Below are 24,337 nucleotides of genomic sequence, written 5' to 3'. Positions count from 1 at the left end.
GCTTCGCGAAGCAACGGAGACACGATAGACGGATGTCCTTCAGTGAAACCTCGAGAGGTTTCCCAGTAGACACGGCGTAGCATGCTATTCCGGATTGAAGTGACGAAAAGGGCAATGGTACGCTCGCTACACGTCAACAGATGCACAAAAATACGCCCAGGACACGCTACACTACGCAACACACAGTCTCATTATTGTAGCTCGTTGAGAAGCACAGGCAGAGCTAGTCCGTGGGCCGAATAGTACGTGTCGCAGACCAGTGCACGATAGTATCTCGCGTATATTCAGTGAGAACAGTAAGGCTATTTTATCTGATGTGAACAGACTGCAAGAGCAGTTTAGGACCAAATCTATGAAGCTAAATGTTTAGACATGAAAGGATGCTGGGGCAGCTTGATGAGGTCAACGCGCATTGCCGTGTTCCGTGAAAGTGGCAGGTGTCGGAGATCATCGAATGAAAGCGAGGAAGGCGATTCGGTTTTCTTCAGAAATGAAAGGCGTTTAAATTAAGAGCGCCTGCGAGCGAATGAAATATAGAAAGAACATATAGAACTCGATAAGGAGCGATGGCGATATGAGAGAATCATTGGGTTCGTTAGGAAGATTCCAGCATGTCCTAACACATGCACGTAGTGAAGCTGGCACAGATTGTTCGGTTATAAGTGCAAAAGTCAGACGCAATATGGGAGACCGCTTTGTTAAGTGAGCACCAACTGGAGTAGAGCGAGTAACAATCATTGTCTTATGCTGATGATACAACTGCTAACGGCCAAGATAACCGCCAGAAGCTCTGCAGGAAAGAGGGGGTGTAATCGGGCAGGCTTCAGTCTCGTTTCAATTATCACGTCGCGGGCACAAAAGGTAGTTTCGCGAAGACAGCATCGAATTATCGAGAACGGCGCAAGTTAGCTGTACATGCTGTGCTCTCCAGACAAGCATGACGGCTGAGGAACCTGTACGCGCTCGCGCACAAAACGGGGTCCTACGTTCTTGCATTATTATTATTATTATTATTATTATTATTATTATTATTATTATTATTATTATTATTATTATTATTGTTGTTGTTGTTGTTGTTGTTGTTGTTGTTGTTGTTGTTGTTGTTGTTGTTGTTGAGAATCGCCCACGCAAAGTGTTGTTTTTATGTCCTTCGTGTACTCGAGCTGGCATGAGTCACGTATCCACGTTCCAAAGGCGTGTTGCTTGTAGCAAACAGGCATAGCATACACACAAGGAGGAAGGAAGGTTTTAATGAGAAGAGAAAGGAATGCAGCTAGTCATGAAGATAGTCTCCAGCTTACCGCAGAAAAATGGCGGCCGACTGCGCTGACACTTCTTCGCTATTTGCCGCTTCGAACTGCAGCCTTTGCAAATGAGCCTTTGAAATCTTTCGCGCGTCTGTTGACGTACCTGCCAAGAAAACGGAAGCGCAGTTCCTCTTTTTTCTTCTTTTCTTCTCTCTGCACAAAACTTGACGGCAGCGCCGCCGCGCGTATTCGTTGCGTCACACTCCGCAGCTACTCTCTACATATTTATCTTAGCTGTCAAGGTAGACTGGCTTTAACGCGACCAAGAAGTGTAACGCAGCTGCATGCGTGGCATGCGAGCTCCTCTGGAGTGCCCAGACAGGTGTTCGGTGGGAGGGTGGCTCGCTGCCGTCCTATATGGGGTGGTCACGATGACCGCTGGGCTTAGCGATCGCGCGTGCATTGTACCACCGCAAACACGGGCGATGAACAAACACCGGCAAGAGTTCGGACTCGTGCACCTGCCTCACCTGCCCCGTTCCCGCTCCAGAAGAGCGCCGGCGCCCCACCTGCCGCTTCGGTCGAGTTTACCGCGGTCGTGATTGTTCCTCCTCCAATTTAAGCGGCCCTAATCGCGACTCCTTTGGCCGGAACGGGGCGATGCGCACACCGCGGTTCGATGGCCTCTCTTCACCGCCGCCAACGGCAACAAACACTACGAAAGGTGGAGCCCATCAGTCCTCGTTATCGTAGAGCTTCGCACAGAAATTACTGGAATGAACTCTGGCGTTGCGATCTGTCAGCTAATGTGGGAATGGTGGATAGCGCACGCATTTGTCTAATCTTCCCGCTTGGGGCTTCAGACGTTCTTTGCGGCGTTATTCTCAAGCGAAGTCTTCTTCGCCTCTTCCTTGGATTTTCCGGCTGCTACTGCCGCCGTTGTCTCGCAGAATAGCTGTTGCCGAATACGCGGGTCACACTGAAAGTAATGTCATCGTCATGCAGCCGTAATCGTAGCGTTGTAATCCCTGCTGGCTCATAGCTATACAGTCTTGAACGATTGACCGGTACTAGACATGGCGCCAACAAGCACCGGATATCGTGTGAGTCGAGGAAGCCCGTAGCGGTACAGGTGATGCACTTAAGCGCGGATACGAGCTCCAACACCAACGCGCCGTCGTCGTCGTAAGTCCTCCGCTGCCATGCCGTGGTCGTTTTGCCGTCGTCATCATTTTGTCGCGGGGATTCCAATGTCGTCATCCCTTGGTCACGTGTTTGTCGTCGCTATTGAGTCGTCGTCGTCCCACCTTCGTCGTCCCATTTCCCCCATGCTGTCGCGTACCCGCCATTTGTCGTGGTACCGCCGTTCTCGCCCCGGCGTCGCCGTATACCGTTGTCGCCATACCATTGCAATCATTTAAGCGTCGCCACCCTATTGCCGCGCGTGGTCGTCGTTCCAGCTCCGTGATTCCTTTCGTCGCAGCATCGTCGTCGTGCCGCATTCGTCGTACCATCGGCAACGTTCCAGCACCGGCATCACGTGGTCGTCACTGCGGCGCTACGCGTGCGCTTTCGTTCGCTCGTTCGTTCGACCTGTTCGCTTACATTGACGATCATCGTTGATGATTTCTGCACAAGGAACTTCGCCAGAAGCAAATAACGAATTCTCGAAATTGTAATATGGAAACCGCTTTAAGCCCTGGCTCCTCTACTGTGAGAAAGAGAGAGAAAGAAAGGTATCTAAATGAATACAGATATATCGTTCCGCCGGCTCATATGGCAGTGGATGCGTGCTACTCTGCACTAACTGGGAAGCGGATCGTGGACAGAACGGCCATACAAAGAGGAGGGAGGGAAATTGACAATTCACTACAACGAGGGAAATGAAAAGAAAAATAAGCAGGGAAATATGTGATCATGGGGCGTACAGGTGAGGCAAAGGTGATGGTGTTGATGTAACCCGGCTACAGTATGTCAACTAGGCCAATGTCTGAAAGGAAGGCACAAAAAAAAAAAAAGCAGGCAGACTCAACACCAATTCAAATCTGCGTGAAGCGGAACATTCTTGCGTGATTCGCTCGCGAACGATGTATAGGTTTATATGAAGTGTGGTTTTTGAGGTATAAATATTAGTATTAAAGAACATCATGTTATACGAAAAAATGGTTTACTTGCAGTTAATTTTAGACAGGCTGCATATTACATGCAGTTATTCACGTGCAGTAAACGCTACATATATTATTTGTTTAAATTTTCAGTGGTAACCTATAGTGTCGTGTTCCACCTGCCGTGGTTGCTTAGTGGCTCTGGTGTTGCGCTGCTAAGCACGAGGTCGCTGGATCGACTCCCGGCCACGGCTGCCGCATTTCGATGGGGCGAAATGCAAGAAAATTTAGGTGCACGTTAAGGAACCCCAGTTGGCCCAAATTAATCCGGAATCCCCCACCACGGCGTGCCCCATAATTAAATAGTGGTTTAGGCACGTAAAAGCACATCGTTTAGTTTCTTTTAGTGTCGCCTAACATTCGCAGTGTTTCTGATGCGTCGGTTTCTTCGAATGCAACCGCGGATCGCAACGCGCTAAGCGTCTCAACGGGCTGAATTGACAACGACAAAAGCTGTTTGTGCCGCTTGTCGAAGCATCCGTCCGGGGCGCTCGGCGTTAAAGGCACATTCACACCGAAAGCGGAGCGGCTAAGCGGCCAAGCGGATTTTCAACGCGGCAAGGCGGTGAGCGCGCGCGCCTGTTCAGACCGGACGGCTTGCCTGGCGGCCCGCGTGGCAGCGAGGGCGGAGCATCCGGCGTTTTCGTGGCACACGTGTCGCCATCTCTTGACACCAGTCGCCCGTCCTCAACGCGCGTGCGCGAGCGTCGTCACCGCACCACCGTCTTCTGGACAACCGCTCGCGCATGCTAACCACTTGTGAAGCAGCTCGGACGAAGAAGACGAAATAGTTGGCATTCTACTCGCCGCCACTTCAGGACCTTTTCAAGACGAGCAGCAGAAAGCTCGAAGACCGCCCGCCAACAGCGCTGGTGGGTCCGCCTCGCCTTGCAAGAACGAGAGCGAATTGGTCATGCCAGTGCTTTGATGCTTGTATTCAGTGTCCTTGAGTACGTCGTGTCTCTTGTCACATAGCATCGCGCAACAAGGTGTCGATCAAAAGTGCAGCGCAAAATTCAGCTGTCTCGGTGGATGCCTTTTGAGTCGGCTTGTCTCCTCGAGCCCTGGTTGGCTGCGGGAAAGCGGGAAGCTCCGGCGGGGCGGAAAAAATCGGTCCGAGAGCGATCGGGCTGCCCGCCGCGTTTTCCGCCTGCTTTGCCCGCTCGGCGAGGAGGTTTTCGCCGCTTTCCGCTTTCCGCCTGCCCGCTTTGCCCGCCCCGCCTTCGGTGTGAATGCGCCATAAGAGGCCGGATGCGTGCGGAAAAGCGCCTGGAAATCGACAATGAAGCTTCGCTTTGAAAAGGAGATCTTCACGTCGCTTAGAAGGGGAAGGCAAAGGACCTAGTACGCTTCCTCGATGTAGTGAATTTCGGAAAACGCACCGCTCTACTGAAATAACGTGTATTTTCGTCGCAACTGCGATTGGAACGTTGCCGGTTGATTCGTGAGAGAAACTGCGTCGAAGCTTTTGGCAAACGCAATTTCGAACAAGTGACGCCATGCGAATCGCAGAGAACGCCAGTTTCTTTCGTCTGTTACGCGCGAAGGAGGCCGATGCGCGCAAAATATCGTGCTTCATGCTCGAGAGTTTTTTTAATTTTTTATTCATTTTTTTTCAATTTGGATCATCTGTGTCCGTATAGTATAACAGCGGGCGCTTCTTCTATTCGACATGTGCACGTTGTACTCTATATTTCTCAGAGGAGGAAACCCTAATGATTTCCCGGCATTATCGATAATTCCTTACGAGAGACGACTCGCTACTCGAAATCCCCATTTGACTTGCAGATATTCGCTCGGCCTCTCGCAGGCGTTGGCTGCTTTTTCGATCGAATTACCGTTGTAACTCCATTCCCGCCCTGCTCGAATTTTCCCTCGTTATCTGTCTTACCTGCAGCGCCCCAACATATTGGTTCCTGCAGGCGGCGATCAGGAAGGGAACTTTCTTTTTTTTTTTCCTTTCCTTTATTGATTTATTTGCTTTTTTTTTTATTTCGCGCTTGGCGTTCGAGTAAAGTCGCGAACCTCCGTCGATGGAGTTACTCGGATACTCTGACCCGCCTCATCCCCTTCTGGATTTCGTGTGGTATAACGTTACTGGCTGGACCACTGTAGTGGAGACCATTGTTAAGACGCGTCACTTTAAAGCGAAGTTTTTGTTTTGTTTTTTGCGCCTAGCGCACCGCGGCTTCTCGTCCCTGTCCTGTCCGTCTGTCGGTCGGTAAATATCTCGACGGATATGTTCGTTGGTATCTATGATACAAGCTCCAGCAAACCAGTTAGGTTGCGCGAGTTCTAACAGTTGAACGAGTTCGCCGAAAACAGTAACGCAATTTTCGAATCTATCTGCATAAAGCATCTTCGCGTTAAATATGTATAACCTCTCTCAACGTTTTTGTTGGTATGTGCATTCGTAGTCAGTCGTGATGCGTGCAATACTTTTGCAGAGCACTGACTTCTTTTTTGACTTACTTATATGTTTTAAGTGCGTATTTCATACTTGTATAATTAGATTGAAGTGAACTTGCTATGGCTGTCTAGATGTGTTCGTAATGTATGCCTACACTCTTATTCTTGCAACCTCTGATAAAGGTGCACATTTATCGAGTTTTGGGGCACTTCTAAAACGAAGGCAACGTCGTCACTTTTACTTACAGTAACTTCTTGCAAAGGCGCAGAGTAATTTTTCAAGGTTACGACATAATTCCTGCAGCAGGGGTTACTCAGAAACTTCTGGTGATGTACCGTTCAGAAAAAGGGCACAATGTATTTTTTAACACTTGTGTAAAATTCGCCTGTATCTTTACTTTATTTTTACTTATTTCCTCTCTTTCTATTGCGCTTACTGTATTTTGCTTCTTTACACATTCTGTCAATTTGTTACCTGCCTGTTTATTGTTTATCGAATTATTATAGTATATTATCATTTTGCACTCTACACTCATGAGCTTGCTACAACTTTAAGCCGTCTGTAGTGGGACGTGGACCCAAACATCGGTAACAAGTTGCAGAAAGAAAGGAAGAAAGAAAGAAGGAAAGAAAGAAAGAAAGAAAGAAAGAAAGAAAGAAAGAAAGAAAGAAAGAAAGAAAGAAAGAAAGAAAGAAGGTGCGTAAGTGCGCGCACTTCTGTTGTGCGTAACCAAGCTAAAAATCATTTCATAAAACAGACGCACGTAATGTTGCCTCATGGCTAGCTCTAGTGCACACAGATTTCTTAATGGAACAGAGTATGATATTCAACAGGTTTTTAAGATATCCTACATGTGGCCTACTCCTGCATTGCCTTCACCTACTCCTATGCTGTATTCACGTCCTCGCGCAACACTCGATTATCTTGCTCGATACGTGGTGTTATTTTCGCATCAGCGCCAAAAGAAGTCGAAACTGGAGAACCTTTGAAGGAGGGCGTACGAGAGGAGGGGGTGCGGGTTAGAAGAGCTGTGCGGCGACCTCGCCCACGTATACCCTGCTGCGCATCTGCCTTCGAAATGCGACGTTTCGAACGCACAGCGCTGGTGGGGAGAATCGAAGCCACCGAGTGTTGATGATTCGTGGATGCAACGTGTCGCGGCACTGACGGACGTCGTTAAAAGAAGTGAGTCACGCAAGAGAGTGCTGACTGGATATTCTGGAGCGGCGCCTGTGAACGGGTGCGCAGTGGCCCCTCTTTTGACTACGGCTGTACTTGATTTGGATTAATTTATTTGTCTCTCTTTGTGTGTACAGTCACAAGAGGTCGGGCGCAGTTCCGGAACTTTTTGATTTGCATGAACCCTTATCGTGTGAAGACAGTCTTCGCCTGTAATTCCAGCACTCACACTGTATACGTGCGTATTTGCCGTTCATTGTTAGCCAAGCGGTAAAAGTGTGAGTCATGGGAATAAGCTTTAGTCCAGTCATAGGTTCTCAGCACTCTTGTTGCAAAAGCTGTACAGACGGGTGGCCCGTGCAAATAGGGCGTGCTACGCTCGTTCTACACTGTACATAGCGAGGCAGCTTGTCTTCCTTCAGCCCTACACCCGGGGAACAGATGTGCCCATTCTCCGGAATGTGGTCCCCTTCGCCTGATCGACGCTTGCCCTCCTACGCTTTATCCCGACGGCTTAGTAGCCTGCCTGCGCTAAAGAATGAAAAAAAAAAAAGTGGAACAAATGGCAACACTAGCACCGTATGTAGCTGGCGACGAGCCCCACCCTCCGAAACCGCGGTCCGAAACCTCAGTCTCACCAATTCCGTGCAGTGCAGCGCAAGCTACGGATTTTCACCAGGAAATCGCAAGAGAGAGCCAAGAGAATGCCTTTTCCCCGCTGTCCGCCGCTGATCGCCCACCACGCTAGGCTATCTGAATGGAAGCTTCAAGGAAGGATTACGCTAATAATTTCGTCCCCCATAACTTAAGTAGAACATTCCTTTTTTTTTTCTACTTTGAACATACGTCTCCATTTGGCTGGTGGAACTAATGGACAACTACACTCACACGTCCCACTAAGTGAAATTTGCCTGGAACGATGGCAAAATACAGTAACAGCGGCGAGAAGCTGAAGGACACGGGTTCCACTTAGTGAATAGAGCGTCTTTTCAAACATGTCCCGCTTAGCGTTGTGATCTATGTGGAATGAGATTAAGGTTGCAGCAGCGGCGGCGCACAGTGCGCGAGCCTTACACGCAGCCGTCGCTGATTGGCTGGTACGCGACCTAGTACAGCCTTGGTTGTATTGCACGGAGTTGGGCGATCGACAGCAGAGCACAGGTCGGACGACCGTGGTTTCCAACGCTCTTTCTTCTTCCCCGTCTTCCTCCATCCCTCGTGGCTCGCCCCGCTGTCGGTTCGAGGGAACATTGCCGCGTTGCGCAGGAAGGAAAGGAGAGGGTGGGGGAGAAGGAAGGGGCGTATACCAGCGGATCCCGGCGTTCTCCCTCCTTGGATCGCTCGTGGCACTGGGCTCAATCGCGACCGCGCGCCGCATTGATCCCCGATGTTCGGGCCGCCGTCGAAGCCCGTTTGTCTCACTAAAAAGACAGCCCGGTGGGAAGGACGGGAACCCGAGAAGGAAGAAAAAAAGAAAGGGGGAATCCTGCGGTGTTTGCCGTTGCTTACGTGCACGCTGTCCTTGAGCAGTGCGCGGTTACGCCGGGATTCACCGCGCTGCCTCCTTTTTTTCGACTTTTTGCTTTGCCTTGTTCTCCCTCTGTTCTTGCCTGAGGAACTAGCGGGGTAACACAGGCATCGAAGCCCAATCTGTCTGTTCTGTTGTAGTTCGCTCCTTTGCTGTTCGTTTATCCTTGCTTGTGGCCGAGTGCGGTCGACCGTGCGTCCAGCTGCGCCGTCTATCCGCCTCCTCGGCTTCTGCTTTGCTTCGATTCCTTATTGCGAAGTGACATGCGGAGGCCTCGCTTTGGTCGAGCCACGAAGGCGCACTTCGCTCCTTCTCAAATCAAAAGGGCTAAGGGCCCCGGGTGCCAGACGACCTAGCTACGCCACTGGTAGTAAGTCAATAGAAGGCGCGTTCACACATTTATTTTCACCTGCACCGCGAGTAAGAAACGCCTCGTGCCCTTTTGTCACTGTGTTTAGCCACAACTGGGCAATCGTCAATACTATAAGGGTGCATTTCCACGTGAAACAGGGACTTGCCTTTTGACACCTTTTTCCGTGTGTGCGTCGTCGACGCGATCAGCTGCCCTTCGTCGACCACCGTGAACCGTGCGACTGTCTTCCCTCGGCAAGTTGCTCGCCGGCTTTTCGCCTAAATCCGCGAGCGCTTCGGGCGACAGGCTCAGCTGGACGCACGGCAGCTTGCATGGTGTTAGTTCGTGCGCTCGTCGTCGGATCACCTTCGGGAAGCCGTCAGCTAATCAACGCCTCCACGCTCACGCACCCGCGCAGGCAGACACGCACGCGACCGATAGAATAGACGCGCTACCCTGACTTCCCAATTAGTGCATTGTTCGTTAAGGAGGCTTAAGGCCCAACCACACGCGGTGAATCGTGCGCGCCTGGCTGCGCGTCACGCGTCTGCGAGGCCGTACGTGCCTGTCCTACGCGTCTAGAGAGGGCAGACGCGCAGGAAACGCGCGCGTCAAGGAGGTCTTGATCTTGGGCGTCATTTTGAGCGTATTTTGAGCGTACGCGACGGAAGTGGTAGCTTGTGCACCGACGTCACGTGGGCCGCATGTACACTTCCGGCGGTTCGGAAAGGTTGTTGAAGTTTCAGAATCGTGTGGAGACGCCGGGAGTCGCCGCTGGTTTCGTGTCGATAGATCACAGAGGCTATGGAGGCGATCAACAACGAAGCGCTGATCGCCTGCGTTGAGGCTCGACCTGCGCTTTGGTAGCAGGCGAAACACAAGCGCCACTAGAAGAGGCACTTGACGAGGTGGTCGTGGATCGTCATGCCCAACGCTGCCGAACAGGTGAGTGCTCGGAATTTTATACGGGCGTCATAGCGGAGCAGTTTCAATCGCGATCGAGCCCGATCGGGGTCGGATTTGATGATCACGATTGCCTGTACCGCGCAATATGCGTAGAACCGATCGTGACCGAGAAATTTGATCGCGCTCGATCGCCATTGAAAGCCTAGCTGTGTGGCACTGGTATAAGCTGCCTCTCTCATCAGCAGACTCGCAGATGTCGAAAACGCGTTTCATCTGTGCAGATGACGTTATCACAGCGCTGCAGAAGTGATGGAAGTCCCTGGAGAATAAATTTCGGCGCCTGGGAAGACGTTGTCAGAAAGGAAAGAGCCGCGCCGTGCCAGCTGTCGACGTTCACAACGACGTCATCTGGCTGTTTTTCGACCAGATGATGTTTCTGCGCTACACAATGGAGTGTAGACCGTAAGTGATCTTGAAATTTCCATCTTAGCCGGCGTGTTAAAAATGAAACACGGGATTTTAGTCCTTTCCCTTTACCACGTTGACCGGCGATGCCGTATGTTTGTATTATAGCTGGCAATGCACCGCACTTATGGGAATCGACTGAAAATAGTGCTTACACAAGCAAGTCGACGCACAGTATGCATTATATTCAGCTTTGTCTAATTGGCGATAAAATATTTGTGCTGCGTCGCCGCTCCGATTATCGCATATTTCGTTAAATGTGATCCGGTAAGGGGACATACAAGCAGTACAAGAATAGCTTTGTATATTTATTTATTTAGGTACCCACAAAGCCAGTTTGGCTTTGCAGTGGGGAGCAGAGAAAGCAGAAAAACAGGTACAAAATAACAAGTAAAATAGCACTTAAAAACCTAACAATAAAGCATAAGACAGAAGTACAGAGAATATCACATACAAATTAGCAGGATGAATAAAAAGAAACGGGCTTGAATGATGCACACACAAAAAGAAAACACAAAACATGCAAGTAGTTTTTTTTATTCTGTGCACTGATCCTAGAAGGCAGCGTGCAAGTCAATGGCCAGTATTTAACTGAGTATTGAATGTTGCTATATTCACGAGTACCTTAGGCGCTTCAATGCACAGTTTTAATTTTGCATTTTGTTGCTTGCCAGCAGTGTGCAAATCGGTGCATCATCACAGACCCTCAAATATTACCTAGCTTGCTTAGGGATTCATTCAGTGTCATCATGCTGTAGGAATAAATGTGCCATAGTACTGACAACATTGTCAGCTGTGTAATTGATAATTCTTTTTGTGTCTGCTCAGCAGTGTCCTTGCTTATTATCAGCCTGTGGTTATTCTGCAGATCTCAGGTGCTGTGGTTATTGGTTTAAGTGAAGCTTTCACAATGTTTGTGGAGAACACTGTTCCTGCTTAGCAAAATTTCCGAGGAAGGACTAGGTGATCCAGTTTAACACATTCGCACTGTGCAAAAAATGATTATTGAAATTTTACATGCCAAAACCACGATCTAGTTACATTATTTTAATTGGTATTTGCATTACGTCCAGTACTGGTCACTCGTGCAACACAGTAGCCAGTAGTCAGCTGGGATGACAATGGTTCAATGTCTACATTAATATGAGTATGAGGCGAGCTATTGGGCAAGACAGTAGGAGCAGCGGTAGGAAAGTCCAAAGAGGCAAAAAAATCTGTAAAACTGACTGTAAAAAACCTTCTGGAAGGGTTTGCTCGCTAAGGTCAGCTTTGCTGGGCCAAAACACCCTTTACAAGGCAGATGGCAAGAAGACAAACATTATTAGACGTAACTTCCTAAATACAAACAACAAATGCACTGACTACTACGTACACAGCTTCACACTGTTTAGACGTACATTCAGTTAAGGAAAACAGTTTAGAATGAGATGAAGTTTACATACAAGTGAAAGGAAAACAAAGTTACAAGCCAAGAACGTTTCAAGTAGAAAAACTAGAACAGGAGAGAGCCTTATGCTAAAGCAAGACCTAACAGTACTACTGCTCTATGTTTAGAAAGTGCAAGCATAGGTCTTTTAACATGAAATTTATTAAGTGGTTTTACTGAGTAAATGTAGTGGAATGCTTCCTGCTAATTATTTCAAAACTGAAACATTCCAAATATCATGCACTGTTTTGAGTAGAAGTAATCACTAGGCTTTAGGCATGCAGATCTCGTAAGAACTGCTTAAATGCATCACAAGCAAAAACAGAAAAAGATACAAAAGCTACACTTAGGCGCATGCAGAAACTGTTCATTCTGGTTGTGTAGGCAAGCCACTTTTGTCCCTACAAAACTGATTCAGAGCTTCAGTGTACTCTAATAAAATCACACACTAAAACAAATGTGGGCGGATTTGAGCCTTCATATATTTTTGCATCCAGACTGGCACATTATTTACACATTGACAGTATGTGCAAACCTTATTACGCTCACATGCAGGATGTCCGCCAACCTTCCACCAGTGCCCCCATCAAGTGAGGAGGGAAGTGCTGCAGACATCTTAACAAAAAATGTGCCAGTTTTCCCATCTGGCAACACTTGAAGCGCCATCACCGTGAAGTGAAGAGTCACAAACGCCAGCATCGACTCTGTCTTCGGCGTCGCATGAGTCTGTGGAGTCTCAGGACATTTTGGAATCTCTTGAATCACCGATGTTTCAAGAAGTTCTGGTTCCTGAGGATTCTGAGGCACACCACAGCAGTCCGCAGTCAGGAGCATCGCTGGCTTCAGCAGGCAGTCATAGGCTGGATACGTTAGGAAGCATTGCTTCTGAAGCAAAGTCAAGAGGGAGGAAAAGGAAAAAGAGAGTTTAGAGTCAGTGAATATTGGAGGAATTAGGCAATGTTTCAAGTGCAATGAAAAGATGCAAACCACAGGACGACCTCGAACTTTTGCCGTCTCTCTGCTCAAACACATTAGAGAGGCCAGTGAGGATACGCATCTCGATTTGAAAATTAAATTGATGCAAGTAGGAGAATAATTCAAAGATTAATGTTTTTAATGTATACTTTTTGTATGATAAAGCCAAGAGACAATGAAACAAAAGGAAATCATTGATGAATTTAATTACTTTATATCGAAATGGAAAAATAAGGAGGAAAATGAAAGTATATGAAAAGGTAGCTTCCCACTAATGGGAGACGAACCCACAACCTTTGAATTATGCTTGCATTGCTTTACCAGTAGAGCTGCAGCAATGGCTATCCCTCTGCAAACTTTCTTGGGCCTGTATGTGCATGTACTAGATCTCACCCTGGTAGTGTTAGCCAGTGCTACTCGTGCAAGAACACTCCAAGAGCCTAATCTAGTACACATAAACATTCTATGAAATTGATGGTGGAATAGCCTCCAGCTCAATTGGTTTTAGCTCCCACCAGTGGCAAGTTATATTTTGTCTACTTTCATTTCCCTTCTCCTTGTGATGTTGACATTACAAATAAAATGACAGTTATTTTCCTTTATGCTTTATATACGTTTCCTTGTCTGTTGTTGTCATGTCAAAGCCCCTCAGCTCTTCTTTTTTGTTCATCTTACACTGTGTTGTATCCATGTTTTTGTGCGGTATTCAAGAATTTCATAAAGTTGATATCTGTGGGCCTGGTTGGCTGGACATTGCTGCTGTAGAGATGTGTGGACATGTTTTAGCAACGCATCTACGATAAAGAAGCACTGACTTGCAACTAAAGGTGCGTTGTTGCAAGACAGATGTTTATCGCTTTCATCTGTGTTTACTCATTCAGCCTGTCTTCCAGCAATGAACCTTTTTGAGTTCACCACCTGTGCATGTAGAGTTTGTACATGCATGTAGAGATGCGTGTACATGCCTGTAAATAAAAAGAAATGTAATGAACCTTCAACCAGACCCCATTGAAAATTTCGGTTATATGCTGCAAGTTGTAAAGCCTGTTGGGGCGTTCTAGCAGCACAAGCATTTTTCTAATTGTTTTATTATTATTAGAAAAGGTAGCAGAAAGGGAAAAGTCTTGCCACCACATAGCCAGGAGGCGAGGTTCGCTGCCAACATAGACAACCTCTACCTCTCCCACAACTATCATCCACAAGCCACATTCCTTGCTTTTTTTTTCTTTGTGTTCTGTGGCTCAGTTCCAGAGTTGGTTTTGCATGTTCTGCATTGGATGTTTGGCCAAAGTCTTTGTACGTAATCAGTGACATTGAAGGCAGTGTGTAAATGAGACATTTATGCGTATGACCCTGCTTCTCTGGCAGAAAGCAGGGCTACCTGACGGGAGCCGTGAACAGCATGTGAGCTTTAAAAAATTTCTTAAGCTGAAAAAAATTGTATGAAATTTCTGCGGCTGTCGTGCTGTTCTGCAGTTGTTTAATACTTTGCAGGCACGATCGCCACTATATGACTTACACACCACTGCAGAGTCTAGCCGCCTCAATCCCCACACAGTAAGTCAAGGCAACGTCTTTTATGTCTTACCGGGATGCCAAGTAGCTTGAATGCAAGTTGAAAAAAATTAGTACGCATGTCTCAATTGTTTGAATACTAATTATGATGACATGATTTTTCTTGACAATGATCTACATGGCTGTGGAGGCCCTTTTCGGGTGACGTATGATCAAAATTCATTTGTGTAGGTTAGCTACCACCTTTGTTTAATACTACATCTGCAAGCATACCTCAGTGCATGTTTTACAGGTTGCGCAAGGTCAAAAGCACTGAGGTAGCTTTTGTGCGATGCCAGTCGATGGCAGTTTTTTTTTTTTTAGTTAGCCGTAACTGTTACACTGGTGATGCAGTAAGTGGAAACTTTCAGTCTCTGTGATCATTTTTTTCTTGTATTTCTTTTCACGCGCATTGTCAGTACCATCATTACTATTTCTCGTTTTGTATCAGCATTTCGTGTACTATATATTTTTATTTGTTTATGAGTTAATACATAGTTAGTTGTGTATAATTCTGTATTCTGTGGAAAGAGAGAAATAAAGATGATTATTAATATATTATTATTATTATGTATTAGTATTTTTTATGCACGCTCATTGTCAGTCTTTTCCTTCTTTCTTTTGTTTTGCTTCAATGTTTTGTGACTCCTTCCTGATTTGGCTTCCAAAAGGTGGCAGGCAGTAATATGTAAATAAAATAAAATAAATGATACATTAAATGACAAAGAAACGGTGTTCTGTATTCCTCCAATCGCACATTATTACTCTTGGGGCAACTGTCCTTTACCAACCTTAACGCTACAGCAAGTCGTTCTCCAGGCTCCAGGGGTTTCTCGAATGTGGTGCTGCCGTGTGAGGTCCTCTGTTAAAAAGCTCCATAGCTTGTCCAAGAGCTGCGGCGCCTTGCGAAAGAACTTGTAGAAAAATCTGTCGTCATCCTGACGTATCCGTTGCATCTGTAAAAAATGGTGTATTATTGCCTGGCAGCAAGACCATGCCCTGCCCACATACACGCGCAGGTATCAGGAGCTGTACACTTTTCACTGACACACATGTATATCCACTAGCCATCATCAATTTTACCCCCTGCTTTGTTTATGTGCTTGAATACAAACAGTGGTTCGGCAAAACAGGAGAGCCAGTCAACGGTATATTAAAATCGTGCGGCCACTGCCAAGAAACTTCCGAAATTAGTCGCACAGAATTTTAACCTGCCCCCCAGGTCACAATTTAATTACATTACACTTCATATCTACAGTCACACTTCTGAGAGACAGATAATATAGGAAATCGTATCTCGTCCACAAGCTTCATATAAGACAACCAACACGTGCAAAAGGTGTTCCTGAATCTATGTGCTATACTAATGGCACAAATATAACTAGCAGTCCTTAGCTTTTTGTAGGGGTGTGCTAATACCGAAAAGTAGATTTAGAATCGAATCAAATGAAGAAAAACTAATCTGGATATCAAATAAAATATCGAATAGCAGAAAATGTATTATAAAACGTAATCCTTACAAATTTTGTGCAAGAGGGTGCTACACAAGCTCTGTGTAAACAGTATGGTCTACTGTTAATAATGAAGGGAGCTCCAAATTAGTATTACAGATCGTCTGTTAAATAGAATCAAGAGCTTCTTCCCTGTAAAGCTGAACAGTTAATGACCGTATGTCGTAAGGCATACACGGGTTAGACAGACGGCGGTTGAATCGTCGTGAGGTGTCATCACCACGTATACAATATGCTATCTGCATGCTTCCGGCGGCTAATCAGCCCGATCTTCGCCTATGCTTTCGCGCTTTCCGAGCTACACCCTGCTCTTGTCGTTCCCCCTGTTCGCGTACGTCACGTTATCGTTTCGATCGGTGCTGTCAACCTGGACGAACCTTGCACCGACGACGCGATGCTGTTCTGCGAATTGGGCGTTCGCGCGCTGCGAGTACGATCCCCGCATTACTACTTTAACCATTTCACTTATGCGCGCATCTAAAAACGCTGATAAGTAATTGCTGTCCTAACGAAGATAAGTCCCCATGTCCAAACACTGGCTCCTAGTTCTACCACTGTAGATCATCGAAAGGAAAGAAGTTACAGCCGTAGAGTCCTTCTTCTTTACGCAGTTGAAAGAATGGCCGGACCCACCAACGTCGCCGCAGAGGCCGCAGACGCTTTCTGCGCTCCCGCTGCCTTTGCAAGAGCAGCAGCAGCAAAAGCTTCTTTCTCATGTGGTACATTGTGGGGAGAGTACGCTGATACCGGCGAAGCAAGCGGTTAAGCAAGAGCTCGGCAGCAACGTCGTGCGTGGTCGCGCGTAGATGTCAGCTGCAGTTGTGAGGAAGCAGACGCTATCGCGCGTGATGTTGATAATTGATGTAGCTTTTCTTGCCATAAGGATGTATAGATACGAACAGCGTGCATTTCTCCACTTAAAAACAATGTACTAGCTCTAACATTGATAAATTAAATAAAAATAGCTAGCCACAATGAAAGTAAAGATAAACTTTTCTCAAAGCCAAAGACGACCGTTTCCGCCATCGCTGGGCCGCTGGTCTGTCAGCCCTGTGCTATACGCGCAGCGAAGCGCGCACGTGTGCGCGTATCGTGTGGCTGCACGCCCTTCCCTTCGTCACCCGCGTACGCGCACGCAGACGCGTACGCTTACGTGTACGCGTAGCGAGACGCGTATCCCGGGCTGCGTGTGGTTGGGCCTTTAGTGTCCCGGGGCAACACCAGCGATGCTATAGAGACGCCGTGCTGGAGCGACGGTGAAGGCCACCGCATTAATTTTGGCTGCGCGGAATTCTTTAACGTACGCGCAATGATAGTTAAAGCTTGTCATGTGCTGGTTAGGAGACTTGTTAACTGCTTGGGCGGGGATCGCCTGCATGGTTAACGACGCCTTCTTGGGTGCAGATGCACGCGCGCGCGCGCGCATGTGTGCGTGCATTTGTATTCGCGTGTGCGTTTGCATACTGTATGTGCCCGTGTGCATGCTTGTGTACGTGCAGGTCTGTGCGTGTGTGCGTGCGTGCTTGTGTGGGCGCGTATGAATATTTATGTGCGAGGACGTGTGTGTTCGTGCTTGAGCATGCATGCGCGACTGTGTGTGCCTGTATGGGTGTGTGTGTGTGTTTGAGTGTGTGTGTGTGTGTGTGTGTGTGTGTGTGTGTGTGTGAGAGAGAGAGAGAGAGAGAGAGAGAGAGAGAGCTCGTCGTTGATTGCCCTATCTTTTTTCGACTACATTTCAGGGACTCTCTGTTCATACAACAGTGCCGGACTGTCACGTAATGCGCGCCACATACAGCATACGACGACATTCTTTAGGTCTAAGTTCGTTTCAGCTATACGCCATACGTAAAAATACGTATGCTAGGTCGATAAAATATTAATATGTTTAGGTAGGTTAACACAATTTATTTTACTCACTGCAGTTAATGATTCAACGTAACGAGAGGGTAACTAGTACAATTCATCGTAGATCGTTTTTTTTTTTTTTAAGCAGCGGCTCTTTCATAGGAACGAACGTGTTTCCTCCATTTGCCTAACCTGTCGCGGGTGACTTGTGTGTCGCTTTTAAGCGTGAAATTATTTTAGCTTCCGTTGTCGGCGACGTTCAAGTGACCTTGAGCCAAAAGCCAAAGCCGTTATCGGGGCACTTTAACGAGAACATCCGGGCAAGCAGTCGAAATTTGAGAGAATTCGGTTTCTGGTCCCCAGTCCTTTGTATAGGACCGCATTACATACGCTAGTTACTGCCCAAAATTACAAAACATATTGCTTCCGAGTTCTTCCTAATGTTTGTTCACAATATCACTCGAGCTTAAGTCCTGGTAGGCTTAAGTTTCATTTGTCATTACCAATAGCGACATTAAAAAGGCAGATACAGGGCACCATACACTTCATTGTCATGTTTTGGCGCTGAGCGAGAGTTGTCTGTTCGTCGCCAGCGGTCCGTGAGTTCCGCGGCGCGGGTTTTGCGTCGCGCCTCCGTCGGACGCCTTTCTTCTTCTAGCCGGGCAGTGCGCTCTGTCTCCCTGGCGTCTTTCGCTGCCTCTCGTGCCGCGTTCAGCCGGTTTTCTTCTTCCAGCTGGGCAGCGCACTAGGGCACAGTATGCCGGGGTTCGGTGTGGTGGGGTGTGGTGTGCCGTTGTAAAAATGCACTGCGCACATTTTAAGATTCTGGCTGGTATCATCTCCAACCAATCCGCTTTGCCGGTTGCCATTTCATGCTTACATCTACTCTCGATTACGGGCAGAGCCAACAATTTTTTGTTTAAGGTAATGACTTGCGAATTATGTGGAATTTATCTGCGATCACGTCCACAGGAAAGAAACAACCTTAACCCAAAGGTTGCTCGTGCGTTCCCATAAGCCGAAATTCGTACTTTCCTTTCTCTTTTATTTTTGAAGTTCGAGTGTATTTCCGTGTCATTCCTACAATACGCGCACCACATGATTTTCGTTCGAATATTACGAGAAACAGGATAACGAAACCGTGTGGAATGATGGAAAGGCGTTCACATTTTTAATCTTCCTGCATTTTTCGCAGAATCACAACAAAAAAGCGTAATGGTTATGGCTGGACTCCGATATCGATGCAGTCGCAGAGTAAGCGTTTGTTTTTCGGACGCTTACATACATTTCTGTTCCCCGCCTCCCCCCTCCCCCCCCCCCAAAAAAAAGGAAAGAGAAAGAAATAGCAAGAAATAAAAAAAAAAAAAAACACGGGAAGCAACGACGCCGTAGGATCATCCAGCGGAGCTTGTCCTCCCCCGCTTCCTCCGCCTGTGGATGTATGTAGCGATGGGGCGCGCAGCTGGCTTGCGTCTCGGCCGACGTCAGTGTTGACACGGCACCGTGGCACGAACGCCCCCTCGCGGGCGGCCGCCATTTCGGGCCGGCGGGTTTATTGCGGTGCGCGGGGCGAAACTTTGTTGCCCGCCGCCCGCTTCGTAGACAACGCGGGGCACCCGGCGCGTCGGGCTCTGCGTTGTATACCGCATTTCCGCGGGCTCTGCAGTCCGCGGCCTATACGCGTTTAAATTTCTCGTGTCGAGCACTAGCTGTCTATGCGTGCTGACTGTAGAATAATCAATTTGTGGTTCATGAGCGCTGCTATATTGGGTTTTTAGATGAAATAGTTATAACTTTTGTGCACGGTGATCTAAAGTTGACATGCACGAGGGCCACTCGCTGCACGCGTCTGTAGGAGCATATTTCGTGTATAAAAGCCAACCGCGGCACCACGAGTTGGCTTTTACATTTAGGAAACGCCCCAACCTCAACGCTTGCGTAAAATAGTCTTTACATAAATTATTTTGGAAGTTCTCTTTTCCTACACGTTCCACAGGTTGAAAATAAATAAATAAATAAGTAAATAAATAAAATAATCGATAAATAAATAAACACAAATGCATGCATCGCATTTAGTTGTATAGGATTCAATTAACCACTTCACTAAAGCTTCACATATATTCCAACATGTTCTTTCGATATATACATATATATATATATGTATATATCGAAAGAACATGTTGGAATATATGTGAAGCTTTAGTACTTTAAATAAATAAATAAATAAATAAGTAAATAAATAAAATAATCGATAAATAAATAAACACAAATGCATGCATCGCATTTAGTTGTATAGGATTCAATTAACCACTTCACTAAAGCTTCACATATATTCCAACATGTTCTTTCGATATATATATATATATATATATATATATATATATATATATATATATATATATATATATATATATATATATAAAGTTAGCGGGCTTGGTTGTAAAGGAAGAGCCCACTGCGCCTATACACCGTCTTAGCGTGCGAAATCACCCATGCACATCAGCTGTGCAATTATCGTTTTTGCGCAGAGGAATCGTTTCAGTCTCATACCTGGCACCTCTCACTATGCAAGCGAATGCTTCTGGGCGTGCTTGAAATCATTGCTCTTTAGTACTTGTATTTGTGAGAATATACGCGAGACACCGCTGAATGTAAATATATCAATAAATCCGCGACCGCATTAGGGAAATAATAAATGCGAAAGTCAACGTACTGCTTTATTGAACAATGGAGGCGCAGAAGCGATTGCTGAAACAGTTTTTGCCGAAGTGCGTCAGCCGTTCATTTTAGCGCAAGGTAGGTATAGGCTAAAATGGGGTTGAACTGGCGAGCTTGGAATCAGCACGTCAATGCGTACTTCCTTTCAGTTATGAGGTATCTGAAAAATATAAATATGCTCAAAGAAACAATTAAAACCAACATTGTAGAAACAAATACTACAGTACTCTCAAGCACTAACACATGCAAGAAAAAAAAATTATATGAGAGAATATCGATTAGGCAACAGCAAGGAACCCGAGTTATTCTTACAAGGGCAACATTATGTGCAATGTTTTAAGCCCGATTTTGCCCCCCTGGGTTATACGACAGTTGTGGGGATATCGTGCGGAAAATACGGTACGAGGGATAGTAGACGGGGCAAGGCACGGAGGCGCCTCGTGTTTCTTTTCTTTGTCTCTCCCTCGTTGGCCGGGAGGAACAACATGGCCGGTTATTGGGTCGTGAAAAATAGGCCTCGAGCGCGTTTTCTCTCCCTTTTTTTTTTTGCCTCGCGTCTGTTTGTTTGCAGCGCCACTGCGTACATAACGCGCGGTGTGTGGTTCGGTGTGATGGGGCCACCGGACCCGCACCGGCTGTGTCCGCGTGCCGAAAGATGCCGGTGCGCGGCTCACCGGTCGACAAGTCGACGCAGTGTTTGGACAATCGTGGGCAAAATAAGCAAAGAACTTCGAAGCGCGATCCACATCGCCAGCGGCCAGTGGACACCGGAGGAGGAGTAGCGAATTCGGAAGCACGGTTAAGAATGCAGATGTAGATCAGTGTCAGTCACTCTGTTTACGTAGCTACTTTGCGCAGCCGATCGCTTTAAAAGGACGATCCTAAGAACCAACTGCCGCGAGAGGAATACAGGATCGCAATGAAGAGGCACTTCAATCGCCGCGACAACACACAGGTGTCTGAGGTCGATCCTGAATTCGTGATATTGGTGAGAAAAGGGCTCAACTGTAAAAGCTCCACTGCACTGGTCCGTACTTCGTTGTTGAAAACAGTTAAGCAACAAAGACTGTTGAATAGCGTGTATTGTAATGGATTAGGTGGTAGAATTGACGAAGCATCCGTTGAAGATGTGCTACCACTTTAACAGCGGAAGGGTAACAACAGCCAGCCGCGAAAGGGTAGCGGTCCACATCGGCCATGGTTACACCGGAACAGAAGAAGACGAACAAGGCGCAGTGTTAAGATTGAAACGACGAATCGATGCCAGCTACGTTGTCTGCACAGAAACTTCACGCATGACACTCGGCACAACCGCAAGAGAAACACTTACAATCAAGGCCGATTTATTTATGCAAACACACGTAACACGCAGATACGCTCTCATCAGGCTACCGCGGCACTTGTTTGTACTTGTTTGCACTTGTTTGTGCGGCACTGTTTGTATGGTAAATACTAGCAACTCGAAGAAGCAGAATTTCAACGTCATGCTTTTTTATGAGAATTGCCGAACATTCATAAGTTTTCGAAAAATTGGGGCATGATGTTTACAAACTTGTAACGCAGCACGAAAAACAAACCTAGCAGCTCTGTAAACTGCATCTGTTGCAGCGTCTCAAGCGCACAAATGAGTTTGATGAATTTACATCTCACGTGAAATCGCTAGAATGTTAACGAGGCTTTTGCAAAAGTCCAACTCACAAATCAGCGGTATATTTGATGTCAATGGCATAACACATCGATTTTGTCCACTTTAGAGGTCGGCCTTTGTCGGCTTTCTTCAGGGTTGATGAATGAGGGAGCAGCCCGCTCCTTGCCAATGCCTTCGGGCACAGCAAAGCCAAAGTGCACGGGTGGAAGACCTGAACGCTGGGAGGTCTATTCATGCTTTGGATTGCGTTCGAAACAACCGACTGGACGACACGAGAGCAATCGTGCCCGCGTGTTCTAGTTTTTCCCTTTGCTCAGTGCGCGATTCAGAGTGTCGAAAGGGGATTGTGCGCCGATCCAATGGCGACAGTTTCCCAAGTGCCATTCCACAGCACCTGTTAAATTAGGTGGGGACTCCCTCGGGATGGGGAGCAACACCCATTTTCAAGCTTTGAGGTCCCTTGACGGCTGAACAAATGGCTGAGAGAGCAAACAGATACAGACGATATTCTAGCTGACATTAAGAGAAAAAAAATACAGAGCTGGACAGGTCATGTAATACCTAGTGTAGATAACCGCTGGACCGTTCGAGTTGCAGAATTGGTGCCAAGGGAAGGGAAGCGCAGTCGAGGACGGCAGAAAATTAGGTGGGGTGATGCAATTAGGAAATTCGCTGGCGCAAGCTGGGATCGGCTAGCGCAAGATAGGGGTAATTGGAGATCGCAGGGGAATGACCGAACTCCAGGCGAGCAGCGTACTGTTTTACCGGTATAGGCATCCGGCGGCAGCCTGGATTGCCTCCTACAGCCCCGGCGGATGCTCTACCAGAATGCCGTATGTGGTTGGACAAGGGGCACCCAGAGGCCACGCCTAAATATCTCTCTAGGATGCCCCCTTTCCGAGATGTCAACCCCCACAAGCAACTGAGCGCCATGGCGGGCGACATCTCTACCCTTTAAAGATACTGGTCAGTTGCCGGCGACACAGGGATTCGAACGCAGTACCTACCGCGTACAAGGTGGATACTCAACCACTAGGTCGAAAGCTAATAGCTTTCGACCTAGTGGTTGAGCGTGCCATCTAATAAATTATTTAGGGTGCTCTGAAGTTTGTCAGTACTTTCTCCAGACCTTAGATGTCCTGGACCTTCATTTAACGAAACAATCGTAGAAAATATCGTGTCAGTACGCCTTTAACGTTCCCTCGCCTGAGACAGAATTTTTCTAATGTCAATCTCAGCGCGGCGAGGATGGCACGTTGTGCATGAGGCAAGGTTAAGCGGGGGTTATCGACACCTCGCGTGTCCGCCATCTCGCGTCGGCCGCTCGAACAGCCTCGCGCGGTGACCGCGATAAACCTCACCGTTTTGTTTTCTTTATTTTTCTTGGCCGCAGTTCTCGCACACTGGGAAGAAAGCATGGTCAGACAAAAACAAAAAGAAGAAGAGAAGGAAGGAAGTTTGCGTGAGGAAGCCGAGGGTGAAAGTGGTGACCACCACTAGGCGAGGGCTAACGGCGTGGGGCGTTTCCGCACTATCGGTGCCACGCGGAAACGCTGGCTTCTCGGGGGCCGGAAGCGCTTAGCGCCTGACTTCCTGGCGACACCCCTCGGCCGAGTCGCTGCTGCTGCCGCCGAAGGCTAAGATATCCGAGCCTCTGCCCCCCAATCTCCCTCCTCCCGCATAAGGCCCAGCGTCTACAAAGGCCAGCGTGCCTGGCCTCCGCATCCTTATTTTATGCGCTGTCCTTCACCATCTCATACTATTTCTTTTTTAATTTTGTAGTGCCTCGCTTTCCTGTCACTGTGCTTCGATTGTCTTAAAATTTTGTTTTTCGTTTTATGAGAGTTTCCTTACTTTTAATTATTTCGCGCGCTCCTCCTTCGGCTCATTTAAGCTATTACAGTGTATTTGAGGAAAAGAAAGTAGAAAAAATAAAAGCAAGTGCAGAACTTGCCACCGAGCGGTACTCTGGACAGGAATATTGCGTTAATGTTTGTTAGTATATTACGCTTCTGCCCTAGCGAAAAGGTCAGTCTTTGTGTGGGAAGACGTTCTTGGTAATGACATAATAAGCGCGAGAATAGACACGTACGTAACACGAAAAGAAGCCGCAAGGACAAGCGTAAATATATATAACCCCGCGCACGTGATCACAACCACATATAATTGTGCAAGTTAACAAGGCTATGGCACCACGAATCGATAAGAGCGGCCTAGATCTAGGTGCACGGCCAAGGTCCTTGGTAAGCCAGAAAATAAAATCACCGCCCAAGCACTCCGCACAGATGGTTAACCAGTGAAGCTGAAACGTGCGGCCCCGTGTGTATCAATGGTTAATCCCGGCAGTTCAAAAAACCACAGTTTGGTGAGTTGCCGGATCCTCGGCACGCGGTTGCTGCTTGCGGTCG

At 47.3% G+C, this 24,337-nt stretch overlaps 1 protein-coding gene and 1 long non-coding RNA gene across 2 annotated transcripts in view; both read left to right on the top strand.

Annotated features, from left to right (window-relative positions):
• The window catches only part of LOC135919237 (LHFPL tetraspan subfamily member 2a protein), a 158,997-nt gene that overhangs the window by 60,561 nt on the left and 74,099 nt on the right, over nt 1–24,337 (top strand). The gene's annotated exons all lie outside the window — the stretch shown is intronic.
• On the top strand, nt 9,598–13,262 carry LOC135899655 (uncharacterized). The gene is made up of 3 exons (XR_011514240.1): nt 9,598–9,826; nt 10,069–10,249; nt 12,234–13,262. It is a non-coding gene; the product is annotated as an uncharacterized lncRNA (long non-coding RNA).

Source organism: Dermacentor albipictus, chromosome 4 (assembly GCF_038994185.2).
Source record: "Dermacentor albipictus isolate Rhodes 1998 colony chromosome 4, USDA_Dalb.pri_finalv2, whole genome shotgun sequence".
Classification (NCBI taxonomy): domain Eukaryota; kingdom Metazoa; phylum Arthropoda; class Arachnida; order Ixodida; family Ixodidae; genus Dermacentor; species Dermacentor albipictus.
Note: the sequence above shows the minus strand (reverse complement) of the source record. Positions and strands in the feature narration are given on the sequence as shown.